Source organism: Podarcis liolepis, assembly GCF_965112155.1.
Source record: "Podarcis liolepis genome assembly, chromosome: 15".
NCBI classification, from domain to species: domain Eukaryota; kingdom Metazoa; phylum Chordata; class Lepidosauria; order Squamata; family Lacertidae; genus Podarcis; species Podarcis liolepis.
Window position 1 is genome coordinate 6,595,459 of NC_139566.1, and position 15,861 is coordinate 6,611,319.

Sequence of the window (15,861 nt, forward strand, 5' to 3'; positions counted from 1 at the left end):
TGGTGCCCTGAGTGAGCCCAAAATTTGAGGGCACAGAAAATTTAATAATATATATACCGGTATATATAATTTTTATTAAATTTTCTGTTTTACAAGTTAAAATGCTCATTTTATATCCTTAAGATATCAATGACTTCCCTTCTTCTCTTTCCATATTATAAATCCCTGCATATTTACAAAAACTATACCATTCAGTATTCCATTTTTGCTTTCATCAAAACTTGTTTACACTGTTGAATTTATATTAACGCTGCCAGCGTTTTCAGCTGTACACAATTTCCCCCCTATATATTCAATAAACGTTTTCCAATCTTCTTTAAACCTTAAGTTCTTCTTGTTCTCTTATTCTACATGTTAAGTCTGTGAGTTGTGCATATTCTGTCAACTTAAGTTCCCATTCTTCTTTAGTTGGGACCTCGCTCGTTTTCCATTTTTGGGCTAACAGAACACGGGCTGCAGTAGTGGCATGCATAAATAACCTTTTTTGACTCCTGGGAATTTCAGTCTCAATTATCCCCAACAAAAAGGACTCTGTTTGTTGTTGTTGTTGTTGTTCGGAATGTACTTTTAAACATCCCCCCCCATTCATTATGGATCATTTCCCAGAACACAGGGGAGTTGTTGCTGTCATTTGCATATATTGAACTATGGAAGGAGGGAGTGATGGCCAGCAACTTTAATGGTTTTGAAAGAGGATTTGACAAATTAATGGGAGATTAGGCTACCCCTGACTACCAGCCACAATGCATACGCTCTGCCTCTACAGTCCAAGGCATAATGCCTCTGAGCACCAGTTGCTGGAAATCACAGTTGGGGAGAATATGAAAGTTCCAGTTTGTGATTGAATCCCTCCTGAAAAATACTCACAGTCTGCAGTAGGGATTGGTGAGAAATTCAAATCAGATCACGTCTAAAGATGAGGTATTAAATTTGCATTTTCCACAACAACATGAGAACCAAAATACAATCTTCCTCCAAATGGAATACTTTTCCAAATTTTGCAGCACAGTTCTCCAACCAGCCCATCTTTTCAGAAATGTTTATGTATGTTTAAGTTAACGTTACCAAACGTCCCTGTTTCCCGGGGACAGTCCCCGGAATTTCAAATCAGTCCCCTGACAAAATCCTAACATTCCTACTGAAGTTCAAAAGTGCCCCCAGATTCACTGAAAAAAATCTGGTAACCTTAGTTTAAGTATGTTTATTATGTGAAATTTGCTGGTGAATTTTCATGAGGATTAACAATTGAATCTCAGATAGCTTCAGAACTGAATTGAAGATTGGAAAAATGAGAAACTGAGGAGGACAGAATTGACAGATCCTTCTTATGCCTAGCCTGGAGGCACCCATTGCATATACAGTGGTACCTCGGGTTACAGATGCTTCAGGTTACAGACACTTCAGGTTGCAGACTCCACTAACCCAGAAATAGTACCTCAGGTTAAGAACTTTGCTTCAGGATGAGAACAGAAATTGTGACAGGGAAGCTTTTAATGTTTAATAGGTTATTGTATTTTAGTGTTTTGTTGGAAGCCGCCCAGAGCGGCTGGGGAAACCCAGCCAGATGGGCAGGGTATAAATAATAAATTATTATAATATTTTTATTATTACCCTAGACTCCAAACCTTTCACAGGATTTGGAGAAGGCTCTGGGCTTCAGAGTTGGACAGAGCTGGTCTCTGGAGTTTTTGAAAGAAGTCTCAGAGCCAGGTCTTTGTGTGGTGGTACTTGCTTTGCTGATAATGCAAAAATGTGTTCTCAAGTATTTTGGTAAACACACCTGTAAGAAAAGGGAGTAGACTGGGATTATTATGGAACTCGCCCAGCAAAAGGAGACCCACCCCAGACTCTAACACTCACCTAAGCCAGAAATGAGATAGGTTGTGGCTTTCCTTACACTAATTGCCAAGTGATAAGCTCACAAAGGTCAACTCCCTTCCCTATCATCAGAGATGGTCCCCACCCAATCAACATTCATTCCCTGCCTCAGCACCTCTGTGACTTACATACTCCTCCCAAAGAGAACAGATTTCCTCATTCTAGGAGTGCTGATCCGCTGTTCTGCAATGCCTTGGAGAGCAGGTGGGGCAGCAGGGCTATGTCAATTTCAGTTTCTGACTAGTTCTTCAGTTTTCCATGCTTAAATTAAGCCGTCTACATTTCAACACCAGTTTGCATTAAAAAAAAAAAAGTCCTCATGAAAAATTAATCAACATTTTATCACAAATTTCTCCTAGACGCACATCTTTGTATACAGTCACATATCTATATTTATCTATAGCCAGTGCTTTTCCCCCCTGGGAGTACGCAGGGGTATGCATACTCCTAAACATTTTTTCATTTCTTCTCTAGCACAGTGAATCGTCAGTTCTGCTGCTATCCCCAATGGCGGCCTCGTTTCCTGAGTCTCAGACAGAAGCTAGCGTTTAATGTGTGAAGCAGTGTGGAATGTGGATGTGTGGTGTTTTACGGAGGAATCGGGAAGATGTTAGTGCACACAACCTCATGCCAATGTGGATGTTACTGTGAGCTGTCAACTGCGTAATATGAGGTAACGCATGTTCTTTGTACTTTTGTCCATTTACTGTATTTATTTCCACTGATTTAAACTATAAAATGGTGATCTTCTTGAGTTAAAAAGAGAGTACCCCTAGACATTTTTTAAAGAAAAAAAGCACTGTTTATATCTATTTATAAAAAAATTAAAAAAAATGTCCAGTAGCACCTTATAGACCAGGGGTTGCCAACTCTCGTGTGGCTGTGGTCTACTTTCAGAATTAAAAACTGGCAGTGATCTACTCCCATTTCTGGGGGGTTCAGCTCAAAGTGGTTGAGCTTTTTGGGGGAAGGAAAGCCCTTCACAAAAAGATCGCTGTGGATGAAAACAGCAGCACAGAGAAAGCTCTGTCTTCCCTTCCAGAGATCAAACAACAATGGAGGGCAGGGCGAGGGGGCGAGGCAAGAGTCAGTTTTAGCGACGCTAAGGAAAGGGAGCCAGAGATCGAACGCAATCTACCAAAACCTCACAATCAAGCTGTTGGACATCCCTGTTATAGACCAACAAAATTTGTTCTGGTATAAGCTTTCGTGTGCATGCACACTCACACGAAAGCTTATACCAGAACAAACTTGTTGTTGTTGTTGTTTAGTCGTTTAGTCGTGTCCGACTCTTCGTGACCCCTTGGACCAGAGCACGCCAGGCACTCATGTCTTCCACTGCCTCCCACAGTTTGGTCAAACTCATGCTGGTAGCTTCGAGAACACTGTCCAACCACCTCGTCCTCTGTCGTCCCCTTCTCCTTGTGCCCTCCATCTTTCCCAACACCAGGGTCTTTTCCAGGGAGTCTTCTCTTCTCATGAGGTGGCCAAAATACAAACTTACGTGGTCTATAAGGTGCTACTGGGCAATTTATTTATTTATTTCGACTGTGTCAGACCAACAAGGCTACCTACCTGAATCAATATCTAACAATATCATCTATATCTAGCTTTCTGAGTTTGGGGGATTCAATTGTTGAAGTATCTAGACCAGCTTATTGGTGATGTAATGGGTCACAGCATGTTCATTAGTACGGCAAAGCTTTGTGCCAGAGGGCAAATGGGTAGGTCCTCCTCATGGGTAGCCCCCCCCCCCGCCAGGGCTGGTGGTGAGAAAGACAAAGGGAGAGCAAAGTATGTGAGAGATGGGTAGAAGCAGAAAGAAGCCATAGTAAGAACCGTGCTTGTTTTCTGCTGGAATCCAATGTTTGATTTGTGTTTGAAACCACTGGTACGTGCTTATCAGATAGAATTCGCCAATGCTCCTGAATTCCAGTTACTGGAAACCACGGGAGGGGAGAGTTGCTCTTGAATCCTGCTGGTGGGTTTTCCATAGGTATCTACTACCCGTGTCCACTGTTGTTGTCTACGCTTTGGTAACCTCAAGGTTAGATTACTGCAATGCATTTCACGTAGGGCTGCCTCTGAAGACGGTTTGGAAACTTCATCTGGTGCAGAATTCAGTGGCCAGGATGCTTACTGGAGCAAGACGGTTTGAGCCTATTGCACCGATCCTGGTCCGACTGCACTGGCTACCAATTAGTTTCCGGGCCCTGTTCCAAGTGCTGGTTTTGACCTATAAAGCCTTAAACGGCTCAGGACCATAATACCTCACGGACCACCTCTTTCCGTAAGAACCTATCCAGACCCTGAGATCATCTTCTGAGGCCTTCCTTCATGTGACTCCTCCTTGAGAAGTCCAGAGGGTGGCGACACGAGAACGGGGCCTTCTCTGCAGTGGCTCCCCATCTGTGGAATGCTCTCCTCAGGAAAGTTCGCCTGGCGCCTTCATTATACACCTTTCGGTGCCAGGCAAAAACATTCCTTTTTAACCAGGTCTTTGGTTGACCTGACTGACATCCTATACCCTTTTAAAATGTGGCTCTTGGGGGGTAATGTTTTTATTTTTATTTTATATATTGTGATCTTTTCTGTGAACCACCCTGAGACCTCCAGGTATAGGGCAGTATATAAAATCAATAAATAGTTAAATAAAATAAATATCTGATTGGCCACTGTGAGAACAGGATGCTATTGATCCAGCAGAATCTTCTTATGTTCTTATGTAGAACAGGCAGAAATTTGCTTATGGTCACAAGCAAGCAGAATTTAAATTAGTTTTTGTTGTTGTTTAGTCGTTTAGTCGTGTCTGACTCTTCGTGACCCCATGGACCAGAGCACGCCAGGCACTCCTGTCTTCCACTTCCTCCCGCAGTTTGGTCAAACTCATGTTGGTAGCTTCGAGAACACTATCCCACCATCTTGTCCTCTGTTGTCCCCTTCTCCTTGTGCCCTCCATCTTTCCCAACATCAGGGTCTTTTCCAGGGAGTCTTCTCTTCTCATGAGGTGGCCAAAGTATTGGAGCCTCAGCTTCAGGATCTGTCCTTCCAGTGAGCACTCAGGGCTAATTTCCTTCAGAATGCATGTGTTTGATCTTCTTGCAGTCCATGGGACTCTCAAGAGTCTCCTCCAGCACCATAATTCAAAAGTATCAATTCCTCGGCGATTAGCCTTCTTTATTGGAAATTAGTTTTATACATTGATTATTTTATTTTTTTACTGTTTATTAGTATGCCTGCAGCACCAATACTCAAATTAATAAAAATAACTAATACTTTGGGCAGAATTTCAAGCCGTATGATTAATTGGACAAAATCTGGAATAATGGCACTGGGCAATTGTTTATCACCTAATTATAACAAGCAACATTTTTTTGGTGCCCACAGGTCATATTTAAATATTTTGGTTCTGAGATACATTTCTCAAATTCTTCAAATGAATTTGAATAGGCTGGTACTGGGGATTTCTTGTGGCTTGGAAAGATGGGCGCTACTTAAATATGTCCAGTCCAGAGGAGCATGGCTCCTGTCTCTCCCCCCAAAAATAACCACAAGAGGGCAGTGTTTGTTCTCACTTGGAAATTCTTGTTCAGGGTTGGGGAACCTGCGGCACTCCAAATGTTGGTGGACTCCCAAAATTGGTCACTTTGGCTGAGGATGATGAGTAATGTAATTCAACGACATCAGAAGGACCATCCTTGTTTCCAACATCCTTTGCCCACATAACCATTGCTGTTTTGACCATCTCACCCTTTGTTTCCTAGGGTAGCAACAATTTATACATTATAGAAATTCATTTCGCATCACTTTCACATAAACCAGCTTCAAAATTTGACCTTTGCTCAGTGAATCTGTTCTTTAAATCCTTTTTATAGATGGCATTTGATCGATGATTTTGAAACTGGTTGCCTACTAGGTTTTGTATTTTGTCATATATTTTAAAGCTTACATTCATTTTCATGGAAACTCCATATGTCTCTGTATAAAGCCCATTTAGTTTGCATATTTGCTCCTTTATGTGCACAAGCCTCTATTGGTCATAGCAGGGTTTTGTACTCCTTATCTAATGATTAAGAAAATGTTTATGAACTTCGTCTTTGTCATACGACAGATATGAGTGCCACCAGCACTGGATTTAGGTTTGATGAAGACCTAAGCTGCTGAAGGTAATGGGACCCTTTATATGTCCAGCTGTCCTTTGTCAACAATAAATTGTCACTGTTTTTTTGTGTTGAATATATGCTATATGGTAATTTGTGGACCTAACAGGTATCTAAAGCCATTTATTTGGACGTAACAAATAGGAGCCTACACAACACAAAACACTGTTGCTGTATGTAGGTTTTATTTCATTTGTTTTTCATCTTATATTTTGGAAATATACAACCAGTTTTCCCCCTCTTTAATTTTTTTTTTTGGGGGGGGGAGGGGGGACAAAAGAGTGGGTTTCTAAGCTATAGCTTGTTTAGCTTATATGTAAATCTGGCACTGAGTGCCACCCATATCTTCTGTCAACTCCTTCCAAATTGTATATGGTTCTTGTCCTTATTAACCATGGTAGGAATAGGATCTCCATTCGTGGAGAGAGCATAGCTTTGATGTTGGGGGTAGGCAAAGAGGACGTCTGTTGACATTGTGCTCTAGTAGTGGCTTTCTTAAGGAATCTGGTAGGCTGATGCTGGTCACTAGATCCCCTTTGGCTTGATCCAGTAGGGCTCTCCTGATCCAATGTGTTGAGCCCTAAGTTGTACAAAGGTCTGACTCTGCATACACACACCTGAATAAATCCTATATGCAAACACCCCTACATTCATTATACTCCACCCTCTTGGCAACGAAACCTGATTGCGAGGGCTGAAAACTCAGGGTGTAACAAAAAGAACAGCAGCTAGCAGTGTTGCAATGGGGGATGCACAATTAAATAATCGTTGGTATCCACCCAGTACAGAAAGGGCTGATATATAATAATTTTTACCTGGATTACTTTATTCCCCTCACCCTCTTTTGTACTGTGTCTATTAGACTGTAAACTATTATTTTAAATTAGAAAATGTATTTTTAAAAACAACAATGTTGTAGCAAATAAAAAAAGGTAAAGGTAAAGGACCCCTGGCAGTTAAGTCCAGTTTCAGATGACTCTGGGGTTGCGGCGCTCATCTCGCTTTGCAGCCCGAGGGAGCCAGTGTTTGTCTGCAGACAGTTTTTCTGGGTCATGTGGCCAACATGACTAAGCCGCTTCTGGCGAAACCAGAGCAGCGCATGGAAAAGCCATTTACCTTCCCGATGCAGCGATACCTATTTATCTACTTGCACTTTTATGTGCTTTCAAACTGCTAGGTTGGCAGGGCATGGGACCGAGCAACAGGAGCTTACCCTGTTGCAGGGATTCAAACCGCCGACCTTTTGATCGGCAAGCCCAAGAGGCTCAGTGGCAGAATCCGAGACCAGGGAGAAGAGTTGGTGAAAGAAGACTGGAAGAAATTCAAAGACTACTTACAGAAACATTGTAAAATTAATGAATGTTAGAAGGATGTTGGATAGAAACTAAGCGGTTTCCAGCTGTAATGCTTTAAGAGATATGGGAACAAAAAGAGGTTTTACAAATGGGTAAAAGTTTAATGGTAAGGATTTCCTGAACTAACAAATCGAACTGGAATACAAAGAAGGGAGGTATGAGGAGGTCCGAGGAAATAAGTGTATGGAAGTTATGTTATTGAAAATTAATGTGTGTTTTTAACTGTTTTTTTTATTTTGTATGTTTATTTTTCTTTTTTCTTGTTATATCTTAAAAACTTTTAATAAATATCTTTTTTAAAAAAACCAAAAAAAAACCCAAGAGGCTCAGTGGCTGAGACCACAGCGCCACCCGCATCCCTGCTGTAGCAAATAAAAACTCTTAAAAATAAATCAACAAAACATTTAACCAATGCGAGCAATCCCTGCTTTGCAGCTGGTTCCATTACATCCCTGACCACTGGCCATGTTGGATGCTGAGTGCAACATCCTCTGTTGGGCAACAAGCTCTTCACCCCTGAGCTAAGGATCCCAACACTCAGGCTCCAGCACAGAGATCAGCACTTCTGAAATATTCCTTGGCAGCAGCAATAGAAAATCTCCGCTCCTCCAAGACGTTTCTGGGCCTGAACTCACATCATCCTTGACCATTGGCCAACACTGGCTAGGAGGATCTGGAGTCCAAGAACATTCTCAGACTACAACTCCCAACATCCCTGGACCAGGTGTGGCCTTTGGCCTCAGGGTTGGTTAAAAGCATGTTTTCCAGCTGCACAAATCCCCACCAGGCACCCCACACTTAAAATAAAACCCTGAAGCCATGTGCTTTACACCCTGTGTAAGCAATCTGAAGTTCCATGGGAAGAGGTGTCAACTGCTAAGCCACTCTGAAAATTGTAGCTCTATGAAGGGAACAGGGATTTCATAAGAGCTCTCAGTACCCTTAACAAATGGCAGTTCCCAGGATTCTTTGGGGGAAGTCATTCCTGTTTTAAGTGGTGCAAGTTTTCAGCCATGAGATCTTTGAGATCTCTTAAAGTCAAGTTTGAGCCTCCTCTGTGCCCTTGTAGTGGTTGGGAGTTACTTGTGCGTAATCCTGCCCCGTTTGAGCATCGGATTGCCTGGTTAAACCCTCCGGACTGCACAGCCCATCTCAGCGTGGCTGCCCTTAGTCACTTGTAGAATCTGTCTGTGGGTGTTTCTTAAAGCGCTGCCAACATAAGAGTTGTTTGACGCCTAAGCGCCTCCGCCTCTCACTGCGCGGGAGTCTCCTGCGCAGGGTGGGCGTGGGCAGCGGGGTGCTTGGGCTCTCCTCACTAACTTCCAACGAAGAGTCCTGGAGCCCCTGCACCTCCCTGTCCCGTTGCTCTCCTGGATCCCTGGTGTTACACTCATTCTCTTCCCCTCTTTCCCAGCTGAGTCTCTCCCTAGCGCTGGGACCTTCTCCTGCAGAATCAGAGACCCTCTCCTTCTCCCATGCCTCTGATGTCAGTTCCCTGACAGCCCTGAACCGTTAAGACCTGTAAATGATCATAACTGCTCCTTTTGGACAAAGGGAGCAACGCAGAAGTATTTAATAAATCAACTAACAAATGGAAGCTGTAAGGCAACATAGCATTTTAATCCACATGGGAACTGGTCCAAGAAGAAGGAGGTCCTGGAGCCATTTTTGGACCATATGAAGGAGACTGTAAGCAAAACTAGCATCCATTTTCGGCAAAGCAACTGGTGGCAGGCAAGGGTTTGAGAAGAACTTTGAGCAAAGCTTTGAGAGGCATATTTTTATATCTAAAAAATGCTATGCTTTAGAAACAGCTATTAGCAGAACAATGCTATGCATTTTCCACTCATAAATAAGTTCCACTCTGTTCCATGGGGACTTCCTCCCGGGTAAATGTGAATAGAATGACAGCTTCATTTTTGTACATAGCAAAGCTGTTCCTTTCCTTTCTGACCAAAAAAATGTCCCCATCCATAGTTTTAGTGTGCTTGGGTGTATGAATGAATGCATAGGATTTGTTGTTCGAAGCTTCTGTAGCTACGATTATAAAACTAGAAGAATACTTTCCCCTTTCTACCTACATTTCTACCCCTTTCTACCATATAGCTAAAGACAATAGGAATTTGATTAGAAACCTCAAAGGCTTTCCAGATGTTCAAGCTGAATACACGTGGTTTGGGTAGAAGCCAGACTCACCCCTCCAACATACACCCATTGATTTTACAGTCTGAGTAGAACCCCTATTTGAAGAGCTTGAAATATACTGGTCCCTCTCTAGGTCAATGAGAACCTGTTTTCCCAGAGTTCCAGATCATGTGGATCAGGGTTCTAGATTATAAGGCCAGGGTTCAAGATTGCATGGATCATGATTCTGGGTTGCATGGAAGAGCCTGCATATGCACGGTTCTTCCCACACCGATAAATGTTTAGGTATATGTCAGGAGTGGAGTGTGCTACCACAAGCCAACTTTCCCCACCAAATGCACACAACTTACATAATTTGAGGGTATGGAAAGAGCTCTGAATGTCTATTAGAACTGATAGACTACAGGGCCTGATGTCGTGTCCTAATGCACTCTTACTACAAAATGATTCCCCACCCACCCTGGGCCATTCTACTTGCAAACAAGGGCTTAGATCAAGATGTTGAGTTTCCTTCCAGATAGTGGCTGCACGGATCCCTACTTAGCATAGCATGACTTATAGGTTTTGGAGGCTGTGTACTGGTACATATTACGAGGTGGGAAGCATCTGGAGGAGGAGGGGAAGCCGCGTTGCGCTCCAAAATTTGGACCACACGACATGGGGTGCTTGGGCATTCCTGACTGCACGAGCATAGGAAAAGGACCTGGAAAAGGACCTGGAAAAGGACCCGACAGGTTGCATCTCTCAGGGTGGTGCTGCAGAGGATCTTTAGTGTTGCAGGTCTCATGACAGGGTTTGGTACTTGGGGACATGCGCGGGGACGAACTTTTCTCAGCGCATGCAGCGTCGCAAACCTCAGCACTCTTGGCCTCGGCAGGCACCGGGGATTTCGGGGTGCACGGTTCGGGACACTGAATCTTGCACTTCAGATCACAGGGTTCCGGGCACCTTGCTGCAAAGGGTGGGTGGTTCTTGATGCATGTTGAATGTTTCATCGCAAAGCACTGAGGTCCTGGGTTGACACACGGCCCTGAAGTTGGGAAGCTGTGCTGGATCCTGCAATGGTGGCTGTAGAAGGCCATAATTCTGCAATGCTGGGGATACTGGAAGGAAATATTTTGGGATAAAGGGTCAAAGCTGTGAACCAACACTGTCCAAGCATTAGGAAATTGACTGTTCCACACCTTCAAGAAACCTCTGCAAGGGAAATGGTTTGGGGCTCCATAATAATAATAATAATAATAATAATAATAATAATATTTATACCCCGCCCATCTGGCTGAGTTTCCCCAGCCACTCTGGGCAGCTCCCAATAGAGTGTTAAAAACAATAGAGCATTAAATATTAAAACTTCCCTAAATAGGGCTGCTTTCAGGTGTCTTTTAAAGATAGGATAGCTGCTTATTTCCTTCACATCTGAAGGGAGGGCATTCCACACGGCGGGCGCCACTACCGAGAAGGCCCTCTGTCTGGTTCCCTGTAACCTCACTTCTTGCAATGAGGGAACCACCAGAAGGCCCTGGGCAGTGTATCTCAGTGTCCGGGCTGAACAATGGGAGTGGAGACGCTCCTTCAGGTATACAGGACCGAGGCTGTCCATGCATCACCCTGATCCCACTGAACACACAGAAGAAACCTGCATTGGTCCCAAGGCATCTGGAAGTGATGCCTCCAATGATCCTGCCTTGAGCCCCACCTTGATCCTGGCTTCTCTTCCAATCATCTCTGGACCTCAGGAGCAAAGGCTGCTCCCAAGGATCTGTGTGAAAGATATCAAATGTCACTGCTTTTCATTGCACTAATTTGTCGCTGGTGATGTCACAACAGCAGTGGTCACTGTACCAATGCCCAAACTCATCTCAGGTCTATCTGCATGCCCAGTACCCAACACAGCAGTTTTCTGCTGCTCCAGAGAAGCGGACACGGAGCAATGGATCCAAACTACAAGAAAGATTCCACCTAAACATTAGGAAGAACTTCCTGACAGTAAGAGCTGTTTGACAGTGGAATTTGCCACGGAGTGTGGTGGAGTCTCCTTCTTTGGAGGTCTTTAAGCAGAGGCTTGACAACGATATGTCAGGAGTGCTCTGATGGTGTTTCCTGCTTGGCAGGGGGTTGGACTCGATGGCCCTTGTGGTCTCTTCCAACTCTATGATTCTATGAAAGTAAAGGGACCGTGGGTGCCATGCTCAAAGCAGCAGATCAAGGATGAATAGAGACAGGCTTTTCAGATAACGAACAAGGATTTTCTCAATGACATTAATGCAGGGGACTCACTTTCACAATATCATCATCATCATCATTCACATTAGGCAATTTAAGAACACAAAGTAACCCAAGGAGAGTTCTGTTGGATCAGATCCCAGGTTCGTCCAGTTCAGCATCCTCTTCCCCACAATACCCAACTAGATGTCCATAGGAAACCCACAACGAATTAAGGCAACAACCTTCCTCGATCCTATGTCCCTGACACCTTTACAAGAAGGCTGGCTCTGAATTTGTGGGCTCCCTTTAGCTGCCGTGGCTAAGAACTGCTGACGGACCCATCAAAAGACACAAGAAGACCACTGATGGATCAGAATAATAACTAGTCAATTACCCTTTCTTAAAACAGTGGCCAACGAGTTCAAAGCCCACAAGCAGATCATGACAGCAACATCCCTCCTCTGATTGTCTCCACATCACCAAGTACAGTGGTTAAGAACTTAATTCGTTCTGGAGGTCTGTTCTTAACCTGAAACTGTTCTTAACCTGAAGCACCACTTTAGCTAATGGGGCCTCCTGCTGCCACTGTGCCGTCACTGCACAATTTCTGTTCTCATCCTGAAGCAAAGTTCCTAACCCGAGGTAATATTTCTGGGTTAGCGGACTCTGTAACCTAAAGCGTATGTAACCTGAGGTACCACTGTACCCAGAAGTAGATGGAGGTTCAGAAAATAGCAACCCAAATGACTAATGTGATGGAATAGAACAGCTCTATGAGGAACGGTTGTAGTATTTGGGACTCTAATCTAAAAAGGCAAGAAATGGGTGACTTTATAGAAGTTTAGACATGGTATGGAGAAAGTGGATAAATAAAAGTCTCTCTCTCTCTCTCTCTCTCTCTCTCTCTCTCTCTCATAACATTAGAATTCAGGAATGCTGGAAGATTTGAGACAGATAAAAGAAAGGACCTCTTCATGCAGTGCATAGTTAAGCTATAGAACTTACTCCCCAAAGAGGATGACTTTAAAGGAAGACTGGACAGTTTCATGGAGGGTAAGGCTATCAATGGTTACTAGCTATGATGGTTACGCTCTGCCTCTCAGCATGCTCCATGCATTGTAACCATGCACGGTTAGAGGCAGTAATGCTGATAAACATCAGTTTCTGGAAGCCACAGGAAACAGGAGTGCTCTGGTGCCCTGGCCCTGCTTGCAGGTTTCCCATTGAGGTATCTGGTTGGCCACTATGAGAACAAGATGCTGGACTAAATAGACCATTGGTCTGCTCCAGCAGAGCTCTCACTCTCTGTATGTCCCATACTACAAAACATCCCCACACAATTCACCCTTCCCTTCTAGGTTAGGGGCTCCAAACCCTCAATTAAGTTTGTTTCCGACCTCTGCACCTCTTCCAGGTCTCCCACCACCAGAATGCACTTACCTTGTTCTCTTGGTAGAACACAATGAGCGTATCTTCTGAGATCAATGTGAAAGCTGGAGCAGTTATATATATGCTTTCTCAGTTAAAGCCAAGGCCAGCCTGAGCCACCCTTGGGGACTTGAGGTACTAATTACAGATTCTCTAAAAATACACTTACTAGCATCTTTTCTTTTTCTGGCCTATGATTTGGGGCTTGCGTTGCATTCAAGCGCACAGCCCCCTATAAAAATGTGACGCCCGTTTAGCAAAGCACAGTAGTTCCTTTGATTTTTCTTTTAGGGAAGATGTTTTATAGAATACAGTCACTATTTTATGGGCTTCACAAGGAGGCTTGTACAGATCCTGCAACCTTTTCCTCTCTTTCGCATGGGCATATCTTTCAGTTCCATCTGCAATTAGCACAGTTCTGTACTGGTTTTGCAATCTTTTAAGAGTAAACATAAAAAGAGCACCATCACGAAAAAGCATTTAGTGTGCATTTTCCAACTCCTTACCCAGGGCTGGTTACAACAACTAAGACACAGCACAGTGTTAAAAACATTTTAAAACAACTCACAGTCATAGAACTATACATACTTTTGTATGTGATTTTACGCAAGTTATTTCCCTTGATATGATACCTTTTTGTATGTTATTTTTACGACGATATGCAATTTCCCATATGTGTCGTTGTCGTCATCCCTGTCCTGTATTCAGATTAGATCAGGGGTCGGCAACCTAAGGCCCATGGGCCACAAGCGGCCCATGGACCCCTGCTGCCTGCTCAGGGACCCCCACTGCCCGCTCAGTTGGCTCCCGTGCGCTGCACTAAACTGGCACAGAGCAGAGTGGGGACCACCTTCCACGATGCTGGCCAGCTTCCCATTGGCTGCAGGAAGCTCCTACAGCCAATGGGAAGCTGTGCACGCCTCCTCTGTGCTGGAAGGAGCGCAGAAAATAGTGTTTGCGCATGCGTGCGTGCGTACTCTGGCCCACCTGTTGTGTATCGAGTCAAAGGATTTTATATCTGTATTATTATTGTCTGTATTTGCATTAGGGTAAAGTAACTGCCTTTTGGTTTCAAAGGGTACAGCTACTATTGGTTCATTTAAGCTGCTGTATTTGGATCCTCTGTCTTATTGGTTTCCTCCAAAAGGCAGGACTGTGATTGCCTGATATTGTTCCCTCCAAAATGTATCCTTTCTAGCTAGTCCCCTGTCCCCCTATAAATGTGGCTTTTCCCTCCTCAGTCTTCAGTCTTGTTTGCTTTAATAAAGAAGTGTTACTAGTGAACTGTCTCCAGCATATTATGTCAAGAGAGCTGAAATCACAAACCCCATGTCACAACACCACCGCAGCATCTGTGGGACCGTGAACCAGCCCAAGCCACGAAAACTTTGCCGACCCCTGAATTAGACCCTTCCTAAGAATGTGTCCCCTTCAGTGGATAAATGGGCATCTCCTTGCCATTGAAGTCATGTGTGACAGGGACCATTTGTTGACCTGCTTTCTGTGAGGATATACAACCAAACTAATGATTTTAAAACACTTTTAGGAGCCGCTCATAAACCCCTGGCAGTAATTGGAATGTGGATGCGATGTGTGCTTTGGAAACATTTACAAGTGCTTCGGATGCCTTTTAAAGCTATGCAACACCAAGATCTCCAGCAAAGGGAGTTTGCTCATTGGCATACATAAATTTAGAGTTGACTGGACCTTTCCATTTGGCTTTCTCCCTGTTTATAATTTGTCCAGGTGGTCTTGTAGTAAGGTTAAGGCTTACTGGGAAATGATATACAATGAAATGAAAAGGATGTCTAAAATGATGCTTGTAAAAATAAAATGAAATAAATAACACCAGAAGCCTTTCTCTTGGGAATTATAGGGATAGAGCTACCTAAATTGTATAGAAAGTTATTCATGTATGCAACCACACCGGCAAGAATGCTACTTGCCCAAAAATATAGAGAAGAAGAACGGATACAAAAACTTATGGAATATGCAGAAATGGCAAAACTTGCCGGTAGAACAAGAAATCAAGATAACAAACTTTTTTATATAAAAGAATGAAATTGTTTATTGAATATTTACAGATAAATTGTAAACAGATAAAAACACTGGCAGGATTATTGTAATAACCTGCAGTTACATAAGAGTATATATTTAAAGAAGATAAATAAATGTGTAAGGTAAGATAATTTGGATATGCAGTAGATATTAAAAATAAATTTAAGAGGGGAAAGGAAGTCAAGTTTTAAAATGTCAAAATGATTGTAAAATGTATATGAAATGCATATATCTGAAAAGTATAAATAAAATTTAAATAATAACAATAATAATAATTTGTCCAGTCTTAAGTTCAGTCCACCCCATTTCCACATCAATATGTGACCATTTACCCAAAGAAATCTGTTCTCAGGAAAGTACTGTTATGTGTTTAGGGGACCAGTCTGGATGATGCCAGGTAGGGCTGGGAAAGATCCCCAGCCCAAAACCTTTGAAAGCTGCTCCCAGCTGGTACTGGGCTAGATGAACCAATGGTTTCACCCAGCACTAGTTATTATTTTTGGCAGGAATGGGGAGCCTATGTCCAACCAGATGTTGCTGGAGTCCAGGTCTCATCATCCCTGATCATGTCGGCTGTAGCTAAAAGGAGCTGGGTGCCTAAAGACCCAGTGCTAGAGCACCTGCTTTCCATA

The 15,861-nt window shown here is 43.3% G+C and overlaps 1 long non-coding RNA gene across 1 annotated transcript; it reads left to right on the forward strand.

Moving 5' to 3' along the window:
* Positions 1-2,333: 2,333 nt before the first annotated feature.
* Positions 2,334-15,217, forward strand: LOC310694413. Its single transcript, XR_014519676.1, has 4 exons — positions 2,334-2,551; positions 12,668-12,796; positions 13,158-13,306; positions 14,718-15,217. It is a non-coding gene; the product is annotated as an uncharacterized lncRNA (long non-coding RNA).
* The last annotated feature ends 644 nt before the right edge of the window (positions 15,218-15,861 follow it).